General features: G+C 42.6%; 1 protein-coding gene across 6 annotated transcripts in view; it reads right to left on the bottom strand.

The window, feature by feature from the left end:
* Window positions 1-18,354, bottom strand: part of LOC126351268 (histone demethylase UTY) — a 310,863-nt gene that overhangs the window by 178,569 nt on the left and 113,940 nt on the right. Inside the window, exon 1 of one of the 6 annotated variants that reach the window (XM_050002593.1) lies at window positions 10,290-10,353. The exons of the other annotated variants lie outside the window; for them this stretch is intronic. The gene's annotated coding sequence lies outside the window, so the exon portion shown is untranslated. Of the gene's footprint in view, window positions 1-10,289; window positions 10,354-18,354 lie in introns of those variants that run through there. 6 annotated transcript variants of the gene reach the window in all.

Genomic DNA, 18,354 nt, shown 5'->3' with positions numbered 1-18,354 from the left:
TTGATCTTCCAACACAACGTATTTGACTCGTCCCTGGCAGCTGTCACGAAATGTGGCTGTCACGAAATGTGGTTTCAGTATGACGGTGCATCACTTCACTTGTCACGTACGGTTCGGAGATATCTCAGCAGACGATATGGCGAAAGATGGGTAGGCCGAGATGCGGCAACCGCATGGTCGGCCGCGATCGCCGGTTTTAACTCCTATGGACTACTTTTTGCGGGGTCATATGCAAAGTTTAATTTATGAAACTCCTGTAGGGACAGAGGAAGATCTGCCGGTACGAGTTCTGACAGCTGTACTAGATACTGAAGAGACGTCAGGTATGATGGAGAGTGTGTATCAGTACATGCTTCGTAGGTACAACGTCTGTAACAACGTTGGTCGTCGCCACATCGAGCCCCTGTTGTAACGTATTTGCACTGTTATGTACATACTGTAGTGTCACCGCCAGACACAACACTTGCTAGGTGGTAGCCTTTAAATCGGCCGCGGTCCGTTAGTATACGTCGGACCCGCGTGTCACCAATATCAGTGATTGCAGACCGAGCGCCGCCACGCGGCAGGTCTAGTTTAGAGAGACTCCCTAGCACTCACCCCAGTTGTACAGCCGACTTTGCTAGCGATGGTTCACTGTCTACATACGCTCTCATTTGCCGAGACGACAGTTTAGCATGGCATTCAGCTACGTCATTTGCTACGACCTAGCAAGGCGCCATATTCAGTTACTATGTCTTCTGAACAGATAATATTGTGACTCATGTACCGTCAAGAGCGACGTTCATCATTAATGGATTAAAGTTAAGTATCAAACTACTTCCGTCCGCTTTCTGAATTCTAATTCCTTGTCATGTTCCAGACTTCACGTCAGTATATTTCTTCCCTCCTCACGGCAGCCTGCGTGAGCTAAAACGCGTGCATTTCGGCCTCCAGCTGTAACACGGTGTTTGCTCTTCTGCTAACCCAACACATACAGTGTGCCGGGATTCTTTTTTTTTCCCGAAAAATGTAAACAGTGATGTTTACGTGGTAATTCAGACGTGCTTAAGTGATATGTGGGCGTTTCGTTATGTTTCCTTTCGAATTGTTATTAGGTAAAACTGTACTGTGCCACGCCTAATTCAATTCCTCAAGCAAAAGCGGATGAGTTAAGCACCTGAATTGAAACCGTCGCAGAACAGGAAAGGTATGTTTCTGGACGTAGGTTCTTATTCAAAACAATGATGTGCACAGTCCCACCTACAACTCCTAGAAGTTTCTAACGGGAATTTCCGGGCAGCCCGTTTGTTTGCTCTAGTCTCAACCGTACGCGTGATAATCGATTCCACACTTGTGGTTTTTTTTTTTTTTTCAAATAATGAATAAGCAGGGGAGAGACCCAGAAATTTGGTAACGGAATTAAAGTTCGGAGAGAAGAAATAACAGCTTCAAGGTTTAACTGATGACACTGCAATTTTGCCATAAGCGCCAAAGGGCTTAGCATGTCAGCTGAACGGAGTAAATAATGTCTCGGAAAAAACAGATATTAAGATAAACATCAAGAAATGTAAAGGAATAATTAAATCTGGCGATTCTAAGGGAATTAGGTTAGAAAATGAGACACTAAAGTAGCAGAGAGGTTTACTATTTCAGCAGCAAAATAATGAATGGATGATGGCCAGAATAGGTACGATATAAAACGCAGACAGGTAATAGCAAGAAAAGCATTTCTGAAAGTATTTGTCGAGAGCGTAGCCTTGTACGGAAGTGAAACGTGGACGATAAATAGTCCTGATACGAAAAGAATAAAAATTTTAAGTTGACGAGAGGAAAAAATATAAAATATACAGCAAATAAATCAGCCGAAAGGGAACGCAGGCGTCTAAAAATGAGACTGACAGAAAGTGTTCAATAGCTATGCAGGAATTGCTAGAGAACAAATGCAAGACTGTAAAAGCATAGATATCTAGGAAGAAAAATAGATGATGTCTAAAAAAAATTACGGAAACCTTTTAAGGCAAGGAAAGCAGCTGTATGAATATTCAGAGCTCAGATGACAAATCAGTATATAAAAAGAACGGAAAGCGGAAACGTGTAAGGAATATGTAAAGGGTCTATATAAGAGGAACAACCTTTAGGACAATTCTAGAGAAAGAGAAGACGAAGTAGTTGAAGAACAGATGGAAGATGATATGCGAGAACAAGTTGACAGACCACCGTGAGACCTCAGTAGAGACAATGCCACTGGAGTAGATCACATTCCCTAGGAATCCTGAGATTCTAGGAAGCGCCAACTATTACAAAATTATTACGCCTGCTGAGCAAGATGTATGAGACAGACGAAATACCCTAAGATTTCAAGAAAAATGCAATAATTCATTTTCCAAAGAAGGCAGGTGCTGACAGGTGTAAATATTACCGAAAGTTTAATGAGCCATGGTCGCAAAAGATTAGCACGAATTATTTACAGAAGATTACAGAAACTGGTAAAGGCCGACTTTGGGAAATATTCCGAGAAATGTAGGAACATGGAAGGCAATACTAACCCTACGAATTAACTTAGAAAACAGATTGAATACAGGCAAATCGAAGTTCATACGATTTGCAGAATTAGTAAAAGCTCTTGACAATGTGGACTGGACTACACACTCTGAAATACTGAAGGTAGCAGGGATAAAATGCAGAGGCCTAAAGGTTATTTAAAACTTTACAGAGATCGGACTGCTATTATAAGAGTAGAAGGGTATGAAAGGGAAGCCGTATTTGAGAAGGGAGTGAGACAAGGTTGTATCTTATCTCCTATGGAACCCAGTCTGTACGCTGAGCAAGCAGTATAGGAAGCTAAAGGAAAAAAAAACTTGAAATAGGAATTAAAGTTCCGGGAGAAGATATAAATATTTTGAGGTTTGCCGATGACACAATTCTGCCAGAGACAGCAAAGGACTTCGAGGAGCAGTTGAATGAAATAGATAGTGTCTTGGAAAAGAGATTACAAGATTAATATCAACAAAAGTAAAACACGTGTAACGGAATGTAGCCGTTAAAATCAGGTGTTGCTTTGGGAATCAGGCACTAAAAGTAGTACATGGCTTTCGCTAGTTGGGCAGCAAAATAACTGACGATTGCCAAAACAGAGAGGATACAAAATGCTGACTGGCAACAGTAAGAAAAGCATTTCTGAAAAAGAGAAATCCGTTAATTTAGAATACCAATTTAATTTTTACAAATTATTTTTAAAGTTATTTGTCTATAGTGTAGCATCGCACAGGCGTAAAACGTAGACAATAGGCGCTCAGACAAGAAGAGAATAGAAGCTTCTATGTCTGGTGCTATAAAAGGGGTAAATCGAATAAGAAATGTACTTACTGAATAAAATTAGGGAATACAGAAATTTATGACACAAAATGAATAATGTAAAGGACAAATTGAGTAAAATAAGGGATCTGTTGATAAGAGGCATCCTGGGGTATCAAGGACTCGTTAATTTCGTAATGGAGCGAACTGTGGGGGGGGGGGGGGGGGGGGGGGTAACATTTGCAGAGGAATATCAAGGCTTTATTTCAGTACACAGGCTCAAATGAATGTAGGGTATACCAGTTTTGCAGATATAAAGAGGCTTGCCCAAGATAGTTTGAGAAAGCGCGGAGAGCTTGGTCAAGTGAGTCTCTGGATTGAACATCACGATACAGTAATTGGAAAAACTTCCTGTTATTAATAACGATTGGTGATAATCGAAATTGGTATAATACAGGTTTTCAAACCAGGTAATGGTGTGGACATGATTTTCGAAAAATATCTTCAAGCTGTGGGCCCACCAACTACAGAAAAAGTGAGCATAACCTCTGTTTGTGGGAGGATGAGGAAGAAAGTCGGTCGTGTGATTTTCAAAGAAACCAGTCCGAATTATGCCTTACAGGATTTAAGGGAAAACCAAAGAGAACTTAAATCTGACTGACGGTAAACATTTGAACCACTGTCCAGCCGACAGCGAGTGCAATGTCTTACCATTACGCCATCACGGTGAATAGTTCAAGAAGGAAGATAACAGTTAAAAAAGCTGCAAACAAGACAATCATTTATTGCTCACGTTTTAAATATCTGCGTTCGAATTAAGGAAGACTATCTGGTATAATGAACACAGCATCTGTCAACATAGCTATAGAAAATTACACTGAAATATATCTGTGAACTGGAGACGAGAGCCCTTCATTTAACAGAATATGTATAGTCCGCCTACCAACGAATTCTAATAGATGTAATTCGGAAACAATTAAGAATAGCACACTTGTCTACAAGATGCTCCTCTCAAAAAGAATAATGCGTGGTACCACCTCCTGCCGTATGCCAGTTTCCTCCTAAATACCATGTGCATATAAAATGCAACGAATAAGTGTTCATCGCCAGCGTTGCTTGCAACGCGGCTAGTGTTCTTTCCCCTTTTGGGGAGACGAAAGACAATAAAAACAATGACGAGACGGCAGCGACAATTTTTTTCCACATTGTGTTTGACAATAAAGTCAGGCGACAAAACATAAATAAATGAAAAAATAAAAATTACATTACACTTGGACGGAAAACAAAATGATAAAAAACCAAGGAAACACAATGAACGTAAAATTGGTTGGTTGGTTGATTGATTTGAGACAGTGGACCAAACAGCGAAGTCATCGGTCCCATCGGTCTAGGGAAGGATGGGGAAGGAAGTCGGCCGTACCCTTTCAAAAGAATCATGTTCGCATTTGCCTGAAGCGATTTAGGGAAATCACAGAAAACCTAAATCAGGATGGCCAGACGCGGATTTGAACCGTCGTCTTCCCGAATGTGAGTCCAGTGTGCTAACCACTGCGCCATCTCGCTCGGTATCGAATTAGCCAGAGTGGAAATTGGAGATACGAGAGGTTGAATGTCTGCACTTCGGACGTTTCTCTAAAGTAACAACACGTGAGGTCTTTGTTATGCGACAGCTGGCACTTCGTTGAAATGGAAGAAGGGTGGGAGAGGAAGGCCAGACTATGCACTCATGTCATGTAACGCAGTCAGTAATTTTTAACCCGAAGATTTGTTTGAACCTCAGTTTCGTCTATTAGGCGTTATCTTACTGGAGATTCATCCCTCCTGCTAAATTGCTCTCGCAGCCAGTTACGATGGGGCCTATCAACTAACGTGAAATCCGGACAACAGTCAACAGTGAGAATTCAGGCAAAAACACGCGTACCTTACCATTGCGCAGATACGTTACCAGTAGCTACATCTAAACTGAATCCTCCGTAGGCTAGGTCACTGAAACAATTTTATCTGTTGATGTGATATTTTTACTGAGCTTGTGCTACCGTTTAAGATCGCAATATATTAAAATTGCTACATATAAACAAAATATATTTCAATGAATAATCGAAAAAGAGGCGCAAGAATACCACTTCACGGTCTCGTCTGCTTTACACATATCGAATGTACTGATATGACTTGCAATTATAATATTGATGTTTTTTCTTTGTTTTCTAATCAGAAGTTCCTCAGTTGCAATTTGTTTTTATTTTATACATATCTAAAAAAGAAACAAACACATACCATAAATCTACAGCTGCAGACCAGCAAACAGTATTGTTCTTCGACAATAACAGAGAGGATCATTAAAGTGTGTTACTGAAGTGCTCATAGCATCGTCCATAAAGGTAGAGTACAAACTGTGAACGGACTAGGATGAGGGAAAGAAATAGTCTGGTTTTTTTTTCCAAAATGACCTACCCAGCATACCCTTAAATAGTTTAGTGACATTTTCTGGATGGCCGCACTGTGTTCTGCACTCTGCTTCTTGCGACTTCGACTGCAGTGCGTCAATCACTATAGCACTTTGCACGGTGGAAGTGCACACAGCAACACCCTATCCGTTGTAAAAGCTGAGCAAATACCCAATATGCCACCTCCCCTTAAAATTTTACGATAACTCATGCGTCAAACTACATCAGGTGTGTAACAAATCAACATGTGAAGCTGAACATCAATTTTTCCCCAAAATCAGAATTAAGACCATAAACTCACCATTCGACATGCAGTTCACTGACCTATCATAAAATCGGCACTAACTCTACTATCCGCGCATTCATAATTTAAAATGTTTTAGACACGTCCACACGGCCTGTGCCCACGCCACTTCTTTTCTTTTCCGCAGACTGCTGCCCGCAGTAAAAAACGTATGTGAATCGCGACGTGCTCCACTTCGGCATTGGAGAGGTGTGGGAAAGGCACCGGGAGTAGACGGGCCGCAGATGGGATCGGCGTCGCGGCGCGCTCGCTACTGTAGTTCTCTGTCACGGCCTGGCGCTGGCGTGTCCTTCATCGCCGGCTGAGCACCATCGGTATTCTCGGCGCGCCTGGGGTACCGTAACGCTTTCTCTCACCTCTTCGCGGCTGGCTGCCACCGCGGGGCATTCCACACCATCACCTGTTTCTATTCGTCTGCGGCGTCATCCTAGCAGCCGAACGATCAACTCACTTTCAAGATAGCAATGCATCTGGGAGTGATCGTAGTAGGAGTTCGTTTGTTCTCGACACTTCATTATTTTTGTTCGAATTTCAGAGATAACCTACTACACGTAGAAAGCAGTGTTCATGCACTGGTAGAGTTGCCATCGAGCACTAGATTACAGGCTGAAATACTATCATTTTGCATTCCAACGAAACACCGCAGTTGACTTTCAAATCTTGGCTCTGTTACTTCATGTCTTCCGTGTTCCACACACCGTCAGGATGGCAATATCGACAAAGTGTTTATCTTTTGTCTCCAGTCATTAACTATTAAGCAATGGGAAGATGTTTATCGATTAGAAGGGGAAATAAATTACAGACAACAGATGTTATAAACTGACACTTGCTGTAACTGGGCCTTTCACGACCTACTATAACACACAGCGATAAATAAATTACACAAATAAATATTTATCCTTCTTCAATGATTTGCTTGAATAGTCAAGTTTCACAGAAAACAAAATTAATAATGAGTGCGCAAGTAATTGGGATTGAGAAGGGGATTGTTAACACGCCATTAAACGTTTATTTACACAATTAAGCGCCAGAGAATCTGGTATAGGCATGCGTACTCAAATACGAAGATATGTAAACAGGCGGTCGACAACGCCTATGTAAGAAAACGAGTGCCTGGCGCAGTTGTTTCATTGGTTACTGCTGCTACAATAGCAGGTTATCAAGATTTAAGTGAGTTTGGGCGTGGTGTTATAGTCTGCGTACGAGCGACAGTACACAGCATCTCCGAGGTAGCAATGAAGTGTGGATTTTCCCAAGTGACAGTTTCACGAGTCTACCGTGAATATCAGGAATCCAACAAAACATGAAATCTCTGACATCGCTGCGGCCGGAAACAGACCCTGCAAGAACGGGACCAACAGCGACAGAAGTGCAACCCTTCGGCAAATTTCTGCAGATTTCAGTGCCGAGTCATCAACAAGTGTCAGCATGCGAACTATTCAACGAACCATCATCGATATGGGCTTTCGGAGCCGAAGGCCTGCTCGTGTACCCTTGATGACTGCACAACAAAGCTTTACGCCTCGCCTGGGTCCATCAACACCGACATTGGGCTATTGATGACTAGAAATATGTTGCCTGGTCGGAAGAGCCTCGTTTCAAATTGTGTCGAGCGGATGGATGTGTACGGGCATGAAGACAATCTCATTAATCCGTGGATCCTGCATGTCAGCAGGGGCAGTTCAAGCTGGTGGAGGCTCTGTAATGGCATGGGGCGTGTGTAGTTGAAGGGTTATGGGGACCCTGATACGTCTAGATACGACTCTGAGAGGTAAGACGTAAGTAGGCATCATGCCTGATCACCTGCATCCATTCACATCCTTTGTACATTCCGACGGACTTGGGAAATTCCCGCAGGACAACACGACACCTCACACGGTTGAGAGTTGCGTCTTCCTGTTTGCACATGTCGATGTCCTAGTCGCACCTTATACAACCTGTCAGTACGTATCAAATCGGTGATGGGAAGTTCGTACTATTCCCTTGTTAGCGTTGTATCGCCTCTAAAGTTTCAGTCTATCAACACTACTGTTCAGCAGTTTTAGTGTGGTACATAAATGACGTAGTAAAGGGTAGGATTACCGGTAGTTCTGGTAGGGAAAGAAACAAAAATGAGTGTGTGTGAGAGTAACTAGGAGCCGACGACTTCTGTTTTTTTGTTTGTTTGTTTTGCACTTAATTAGAACGGCATATCGTTCATGTTAGTCCACTGAGTATTTTGTATCCTTAAAAGATATAAATTGCATTTATAAGTAATAAAAATTGGTTGATCGCGTAACTTCTGCGCTTTTGAGTAACCAACGCAATTACTTTTGATACAAGTTCAGTTTACATGCAAAAACATCAAAGAATCTACATCATTATTTTTCTTATTTTGTAAGCAGCAGAACGTTTCTTCAGCATGGTCAAAGGTAACGTTCCCTATTATTTACTGATAAGTGCGAAAGTTGCTTATGAACAGGAACATGTTTTATACAAGCTTGACGAAGTACTGAAGCGATGTTTTTGTTTGGAGTTCTTTTTATTTTGAGGTTTTTTTTTTTTTTTAAGAAATTGAGTTTTCTAGCGCTATATGACAAACGGTACTTTTTTATTTTTGCTACAACAGCCCCCTGTTTCACGCTGCAAATAAACAATTTTTGAATAAAACCAATATTAAACATTCACAATTTCAATTTTGGGGTAAATATTGTTTATTTTTAAGTAACAGACAGGAGGATAACTATGCAGGATAAAAATGTTCCCTAAGTTACGCGGCCTTTCATAGGTCCTACCTCCCTTTCTAAACGGTTCACAGCTGCTGGAATCTAGTAACCAACTGATCCCATTTGCAAACAAAGCGATCGAAAGGAGGTAACGTCGAATGGGTATGCAACACATCTAACGCACAGGTAACGCAGTTATTATCGTAACTGGGCAAAGCTACTAGCAAAACTACCGTCGCCTACGCTGACTATGGTAGTTTTACAACTCTAATCATTTAACACAGCCATGCCTCACTATTCCACTAAGTCGTACTAATCATCAGCTCACAGATCTGGAGAGATCACTGCGGGCTAAATGCTTAACTGCAAGTGACTAGTTTGGAACTAAGAAAACAAGTAGTGGTTGTCGTAAAACGGCGTTAAGGTTTTTATACGAGAAACTTTCTGGTAAAAATCGACTGCTGAAAGTGCGTGCACCTTTTGTGCTGCGAGTAAATTAGCAACAAAACACGACGCGAATGTGCGATTAACGTCAATGATCTACAGACCATGAAGAGTGTGAAGTTCTAAATGTCCCAGTATGCTGCACATTGCGCATGCGCAGAGCATAGGAAAGTAACCTATGGTCGAGCTCACTCCTGTTAAAGAAATTGATTTGTGTATTCGTGTCTCCTTAATCTTTATTGTGTTGTCTGGTTTGTTTTCGTGACACATTGAAAAGTGACACAAAGTCCTGATATTTTATTTCTACTAGTGTTCCCTTACAAGATAGACGAAATGTCTGAAAGCATAAGGACATTTACGTTTTACAGAGAAGACGCCAACACTGTGCATAAGTAGGAACGTATACAGATAAAGGTGTTTTAACGAAAGTTATTTCGACAGTGGTAAAGTCAGAATTATTTGTCGAGAAAGGTAATTTTCGATGTTTATGGCACTTAGCAAGAAAACTGCGTTCTAGATACTGTTTGACTTGTTTGTGAGTATATATATTCTCGAACATATACACTGTTTTTTTTTTAACCATTTGGATTACACGTTTCCAATTCTTTCAGTTCTCATAAATGTAAGGTATTTATATGCGATCTTTGACAATGTCCACTGTGAATTCCCCTTTGGTCACAAATTATATTATCCTTGATTGTTCCTGCGTTATGTATTTTTTTTTTGGTAAACACCATATTCCCTCATAAACTCACTTTCACAGTCCAAATGTCAAATTGCACGCAGATGGTAGCTCCCACATCACACGCAATTTCTACGCTGACTTACAAACGTAAATGACCACGCGAAACAGACAAGACTCAGTACAGGAGTAAAACGCCAGGGGCGCTGCAGTACACTCAGTTGTCTTGAGTGGAGTGACAAGGAAGTCGACCGTATATAAGAGCCTTTATCGGTGTACTGGAGCACGATGCAGTCATCAGACAACTGGTCATGACAGCGACCGACAGGATCCACAAAAGAGACAAAACAAGAGTAGTGCAGGTTGCTGCATGTAAGTAGGCGGTATCAGCTGTACGTGCGGACAGCCGGCCCGAGGCACGAGGCGGCGGTACTCACCACGTGCAGGTCCGCCAGGCATAGGGACACCGCGTGCCGTGTCGCTCTCGTGAGTCCCCGCTCGCGTTCTGAGCCCACGCGCGCGCCGCCTGCCCTGACCTGCGCCAACCGTAACCAATTCACAGCGACGAGGCGACCGGCCGGGGCCCTTATTTACGGACACAATGAAAAGGAGCCGTGCGGCTCCCCCGAGCGTACCCCTACAAAAGTTCAAAAGCGCGGAGGGAGGCAAGGAAAGAAAGAAATACACCGTGAAGAGCGTTGCTCAAAGGAACTCCGCTTCCTCAAAAGGCTTTCATAATATACCGACAATGGAAACGAGCCAACCAAGGTAAAGAGGGCGTACAGGGGGGACGGAAGACGCGGAGAAAAGAAGCGTGTGCTGACCGCCTCGGCGCGATTGACAAGTGAAGGCCGCGTGCGTTCAGTCAAATGTTATGGTCTGGTTCCAGGCGACGGGGATCTGTCGGAACGCAACTACGTTGTTGTGTGTCATGTCAGGCCTTTGCAACACCACCACAGTCCTAGCGCGGTGTTTGTTTTTCTCTATAGTGTCGTGACTAACATGGAGGGAGGAGCTACAGCCGTGCGTAACTCTCGGCTTTTCCCTCGAGACACAGTAATAACAAGCAGCATGGTGCAGCGGAGAAAGATGGACTACTGCTTAAGGACAAACGCTTAAAACCTGACATTACGAGAATGGCAAGCCTCGACCGCAACAGTTCCTTCACAACCTGTTTCATTTCTCACTACTGAGAAAACTATGCCGGAAATCAAACTATGGCAAAATATTAGCAACATTCCAGAGATATTCCTGTATAAACTCTATCTGAAATAGCTGACCTAAAACTCGAAAGTGAATAGCTATTTCGCGCGTCGCTAAGCAAAGGGCAAATTTTCCTATTGTAAATAATATACCTTATCTTATGGATAATATACATGTTAACAACGTGCAGGATGCAGATTTAGCCTATTCTGCAGCATATAGGCATTTTCCTCGTCTTTCCGTGGAATGAACCATGTCTTCATTTTTGATGAAACCGGAATGATAACTGCAGAGAGTCTAAAGCGAACTGCTCAGTTATATGAGAGTGTGTTTGTGGATTTAGATCGCTAACAGCGAGGTTACTAGCGCCCTTTGCTTAAATATGGTCCGCCTAATAGCAAAGCGGTAGCTTCAATATGAAAGCTGGCAGGAACGCCACGGTGCTTCACTAGGCATGGTCTAATGACAGGTAGTAGGCCTATGCTCATATCTTCCTCCGACCTTTCCTGACTGAAAAGGGAGGACCTTGAATTTAACGCGAACTCCGAGCCACGTTGCAAAATGGTTTAAATGGCTCTGAGCACTATGCGACTTAACTTCTGAGGTCATCAGTCGCCTACAACTTAGAACTAATTAGACCTAACTAACCTAAGGACATCACACACATCCACTCCCGAGGCAGGATTCGAACCTGCGACGGTAGCGGTCGCTCGGTTCCAGACTGTAGCGCCTAGAACCGCACGGCCACTACGGCCGGCCGCCACGTTGCAAATTATAATTTTTTATATAGGCACATGGTCACCCAAGGTGAAAGAAGAAACACATTACAGAAAAATGGATTATTGGACCGACCGAGGATTGAAATCGCGGGATAATAGTCTGGCAATTCACCCACTAGCTTACACAGCAATACCCGACAGGGTAATTTTTTATCTGTTACATTTGACCGCAAATAACAAGAGAGGGCAAATGTATATGACACTACCATTCATTTTACTACCATTGATTCTGCATATACCAAAAATTCTGAAAGAAAACTATGAGACAGGACCTCGAACGAAGGATTAGGAGGAATATCTTCAGGCTAGTTAAAAATTTGTAAGACTGGTTACAAAGAGTAGGTGCGTGAAATGTAGGAAAGAGAGATACTTCCTGGAAAAGAGCATTGCTCTCCTTAGACCGAGTAATGTACACGAACAAGAGCTGCCTGAGGGACACTCTCTAGGGGCATAATACGATGAAACAAAACCAAGTTTCAGGGCTTAAAATTGAGCGGAGTGGCGTCATAAGATATGGTGAACAGAATACCCTTCTAACAGAAAATGGAGGCTTCCGGAAAGTGAAGTCAAGCATATCAACAGACAAGTAAGGATCAAAAAACGATACGAAAATGTGAATGGAAATAGAAGAGGTCTCAACGAGAACAAGAACTGAATTAATAGAGCTGCGTGGGTGGCGCATGAAGTCCAAAGATGCTTGCTATGAAATATACCAGGATGCATACATTCCGTTTCAAGAAGGGATGTTACACTGTAATACTCCGTAGATATGGGATAGTCACTATAGGTCGATTAAAACAGCTTGGTGACTGACCGCGTGCAGTGGCAGGTGACTGTCACTGCCGTGATGCCAACCACGCTTTATTAGACTCAGCACATGGCGATGTAGGAAGAAGTGGCTACTGGGCCCTACCACTCGGATCGCCGAAGTGCCAGTCCCATTTTAATCGAGGTATAGAAACGTAATACAAACACAGAGAGGACGAGAGTGAAAAAGAAAACAGAACGCGACAAAACGCTACGGAATTTGCTTCAGTTGATTTAGGAATGTGATAGAGAATCTAAATCAGGATGGGCAGACGAATTTAACTTGTTTTCACCTAATGAAGTTTCTACTGCACCACCTCGCTCTGTATTATGTTAGTCTTCAGAATAAAATGTTCGGTGCTGTCCTACTATTACGCATAGATGATTACATGGCTGAGAGCAAATATCGCGACCTGAGACATAAATCTTTCAGCAGTGATTAAAAAAATGGCGAAATATCTATAATTATGTGTCGCGAGCGTCACTCCTCAATAGACGGTTCGCATACCGGAACATCAAAATAAGGGAAATGCTGAGCCACGCAACATGGATAACGAATCAAATTAGTCATTGAATAGGCAAAAACGACAATTTTTCAGACCGTCATTGCCTGGGACATTACAGCAAGAAACAGTATTACAAGGCTATTTTTACTGAACTTCAATTCAAAAGTAGCTGCGCGATCTTCGAGTCATACAGCCCGTGTTAGGCGTGACCACATATACACTATTACAGTGGTAGCAAAAGCCATGTTGACACAACGTTAAAAGTTAGCTGAGTAGCAGGCGAGTACTACAGGAGAATGTCTATTTTATTGTATCGACTGGTCTTTTTGGCTGCTTAAACGTGTCAGAGCACAGGTGATGGCACTGCGGTGCGGGTGTCAACAGCTGTAGCGACAAACACGCGCGCTGGATGATCCTCCTCGTTCTCCTTCCCCCCCCCCCCCCCCCCCCCCCCCCCTAGGCGTCAGCGTTCGCTTACGTAAGAGCGAATGACGAGCGCTCCGTCGGTTGCGTAACAGACAGCGCGCACCCCCGCACACGCCCGGCTCGTTGTGTAACTCCATACAGCCTGCGACAACATGTGGAGCATTAACCCTATTACGACAGCCCGCGGTGCGCCGTATCTTCCTACATATGGGCGCCTCGTGTGGTGGGCGGACGCAACTCGCATGTGGAGGACATCACTGTTTCACACACGAAAGGAATATTTTATCCATAAGGCATGTTACTGTTTCAAAACTGGCCAACTACAACGGTCCGTTACGGATGATGATGTATCCACACAAGTTTCCAAGATATCTACACCTCTTTTCCACAATCCACGTTGCGGTATGTGACTGAGGGTACTCTGGGTACCACAACCCGTCTCTCTCTCTCTCTCTCTCTCTCTCTCTCTCTCTCTCTCTCTCGCCCCCCCCCCCCAATCTTTCCTGTTCCACTTGGGAATGGCCCATGGGAAGAACCATTTTTGGTAAGCGTCTGTCTGCGCAAGAGACTCTCTGACTTTACCTTCGAGGTCTCCTCGTGACATAAGAACAGATGGAATCAATATATTACATGGCTCTTCTATGGACGTACTCTCTCGGAATTTTAACAGCGCGAACCACACCAAGATGCACAACGGGTCTCTTATAGCACCTGCCACTGGAGTTGAGCGAGCATCTAGGAGCACTTTACTAAATGAATCTGTGGCGAGACGTGCTTGCCTTCTGTCGGTCTTCTCTATTTCCACTATCAATCGTATCTGGTACGGGACTCAGGTTATGAGCAATGTTCAAGTACTGGTCGAACGAGGGTTGGACTAAACCTCCTGAGGATTCTTCCAATGAATCTCCGTCTGGCATTTGCCTTACTAGCGATTAGTTTTATGTGGTCAGTCCACTTTAAATGAGTTCCCTACGCAACCTCCCAGTCATTTAATGGCTGTGACTGCTTTCGATGATTGTTCTGCAATCGTATCATGATGCAACAAGAAAAAATGGTCCAAGTGGCTCTGAGCACTATGGGACTTAACATCTAAGGTAATCAGTCCCCTAGAACTTAGAACTACTTAAACCTAACTAACCAAAGACATCACACACATCCATGCCCGAGACAGGATTCGAACCTGCGACCGTAGCAGTCGCGCGGCTCCTAACCGACGCGCCTAGAACCGCTAAGCCACCGCGGCCGGCCATACAATATGAGGCATTTTTCCATGTTTATGTGCAAATATCCTACATTTGATTATGTAGAGGGTCAACAGCGCCAATATCTACACCAAATTTCAATACTGTGCAGATCTTTCTACGTTTTGCTACAATTTTATAGCGTTGCGACTTCTCTTATAGAACAGCATTATCCGCAAAAAGCTTCGACGTAATCTACTAGGTCATTTATATTTGCTATGGAAAGTAATAATCCTATAACACTCCATTGGAGTGTGGTTCAACGAAAACGAAAACAAAGTGTAATGATTAGCGATAACATCTGGGCGATACTGTATTCGCTGCTCCATAATTTTGAACGAAGAGCCTGAGACTTGGTGTTCATTGTAGCTCAAATAGGAAGCCACACTAAAATTGCTGATCAGAAGTCTAAAAAAGGCATTAAAAGAAACAAGATAAACATTAGTGAGCTCCTGGCCAATGAACGGAAGCATCTAATTTACAAATTAGCTGCATTACCACTCTGGTTACTGAAACAGAGCGGAAAACTTTTCCTTCAAATACACCTGTCATTCAGGCCATAAGTCGAGCACTATCACGAGGGAAAATCTAAATATTTACTGCATAAAACAAACTTTGGGTCAGTAATTCGCATCCAACCAGCACGTATGCTACATTTACAGTACGTCGACGCTAATGAATAAAATAAATATATTGGCTCTTGATGTTAACAAAATGGCTAACAGAAACTGAAAAATACTTGCCACGTATACTACCAATTGAATAGACTGTGATACTACATTTATTAAATCAATCTATTACCAACTAAGTAACAGCTAAATATATTACATGAAAATGGTACAACCGGTCTCTCCCTGATGGGGTCACACAGCCGTGTTTCTCAGTCCTTGAAGATAGTCAGTATATTCCATATGTGGGAACGTAAACAGTGCTGCTTCTCAGTATTGCATTGTCTGCTTGCAGTATCTGGTCAGAATTTAAAAGAAACCATTTTATAGATATAGAACATCAACATGAACTTTAAGCGTTAAAGAAACGATCACCTTGTTTATGGCAGATCAGCTAAACAATTTTCTGAAATAGTGGTTTGGGAACGAACTTACACATAAATTATCGTATCAGAGACCTAGTTGGAGGAAGGGAGGGGCACGAGCCTAATGAAGTACTTCTCTCCACTAAAAACAAAAGCACTGCAAGGGATTCAGAGAAATTAAACGAAGCATAAGCCACGATGGATGTATAGAGTAGAGACAATAACCAAAAACAATGAATTCAGATGCTTGGAGATAAAAATAATAATGAAAGAGAATGAGCAGTTCTTAATTCTCTGTAAAAGGGCAGACGAAACATTGAGATCCGTTCCGGAATACTGCGTTAACTACGGAACCATTTAAGCTCGTTTGAACATTCTTGTCACTAGTTTTGTCATCAAATGCGTACATCTGGCGATTTTCCATTTTTTTTCTTTTTTTACTGACTCATGTCGTCCATCCCAAACGTAGAGGATGAAAGGCTTTTTGAAAACTTGCTGAAGTTAGAACAGCGGAAATTAGTATTTCAGTTCACAGTTAGAAATAAACGAATACTGTTTCACCATTTTTGGAAATTCAACCAGGAAGGGGGGTAAAACAATGGGTGAAAGTTTTTTGAAAGTAAATCATTGCTAAAGATCTACTGAAGCATTTTAAATCTACATCTATGAAAATGTTGTTTCAGTGTTTTTTGAAATTCAACAGTCACTGGGTGTGAAATAAGGGATGAAAAGTTTTATGAAATTATTTGTTTCATTATGAAAGCACATTCAAAGTTAAATCTACGAAAATTTGTACTTTGCATCTTACTCCTCGGTTAGACATAAGGATATATAAGTTATCGTATGAAAGTTTCTATGGAAATAACATCACAAGAACGCAAGAGCATGATTAACAAAAACCTTTGACGCCAGCTACCAAAATCGTTTTCTGGTCTGAAGTTCATTTGGGGAACACCATGCTTCTTTGGTCTACACTATCGTAAAAAATTTAGAGGATACTGCAACTTCTGAACAACATAAAAATTCGATAAAAGAACCTAACTGTGCGGACCACGGAGTCTACGCGAGCGATTCGGCGTACGCTAAGTTAGTCTGAAATACAAACTTCAACAGAAAGGAGAAGAAAGTGCCCTGGCGTCTCATTCCTCAGTTACGTCCTATCTCTTTAATCTTACTTCGATTTCGGGAACTTAAAACAAGAAACTCATCGGCGAACAATAGTATCCGACCATGATATTTATCCCTTTTCCAAATTTAATCTATCATATATGGTCATAGAAGCAGCAGGGCGCATTTTCTTGGCTGGAAATTTAGGATTTTCTGGAATCATTCTTTCACGTCATGCTTCCTAAATATGATATGTGGTAACCCTATTACGCACCTCTACTGCATTAACTGCAAACAGGACAGAATACTACTCCAGAATAATGAAACGCTCCAGACGAGAACACAGTAGCGGAAGCTTTATCCTGATCCAGAAGGCGTGAAATGAAAGGGATGCTAGATGTGTAGCCCACAGTGTTACTGGCCAGTTCGGCTGGAGTAACGTTGCGACAGAGATCAGGAAGTCTGCCGCCGGGGAGACACCATCGCGGCGGCGATAAGAGCAAATGGAAGTGTCGTGTAGAGCGAGGGGGACGAGTGGGGAAAGGCGGGCGACATTGCGGCACCACGTTCTCCGTCGCGGGAGAGCCACTTCCTCCCAACTCCTCAGCATACGGTGCAGGTTTCTGGAGCGTTTGTACTGAGTTCTAGTTTTGGATTTATTACATATTTGTAGCTAAACGCGCCCAGCAGGGCCACGCAATTGCTGACCGACTGCATGTCACTCTTACACTGTCGTCTAAGTAGTTCATATGGGGAGAGAAGGGAAAGAGTGTATGGTTAGCACACCGCTTTCACAGCTGTTAATTTTAGCTTTTCTATACAAGTGTAGCTTCGTCTACCGTGTACTTCAAGTAGTTCATCGTCTGTCATACAAGACTGTGGATACCCCGAGCCACTACTACTATAAGGAACAAAATCTTTAGCAATAGTAGTACACCTATCCTAGTCCTACGTGTACCAGTCAGACACGATGGCCACTCTGCTATGGAGGTGAACTATTGTCTCATTCTCTGAAAACGAAGATATCTTGAGCCCTCGCTCTTCTGATTACTTTTATGCGATCCGCCACGAATTCCTCTCCTGCACCACCCTTTCATCTCAAGAGTAGCAACTGCACTCTATAGCCTCAATTACTTGCTGCACGCAGTCCAGTTTCTGTCTTCTACATGGTTTTTTTTTGCTTTGTTGGTTTTTTAATGAAAATGGCGATGATCAAGGACATCGTTAAATCTACGTGAAAGCACTAACCACTAATCCGATGTTAACCAAACATCAGTAATAAACAACCCCCCCAAAAATATAATCTACAAGATACGTCACTTCAAATTGATTATCAACAGTTCTTGAGCTCATTTCGAGCCTTTGGTAAACCAAACACGATAAGCGCGGCTCGAAGATCT

This window comes from Schistocerca gregaria, chromosome 1 (genome assembly GCF_023897955.1).
Source record: "Schistocerca gregaria isolate iqSchGreg1 chromosome 1, iqSchGreg1.2, whole genome shotgun sequence".
NCBI classification, from domain to species: domain Eukaryota; kingdom Metazoa; phylum Arthropoda; class Insecta; order Orthoptera; family Acrididae; genus Schistocerca; species Schistocerca gregaria.
Note: the sequence above shows the minus strand (reverse complement) of the source record. Positions and strands in the feature narration are given on the sequence as shown.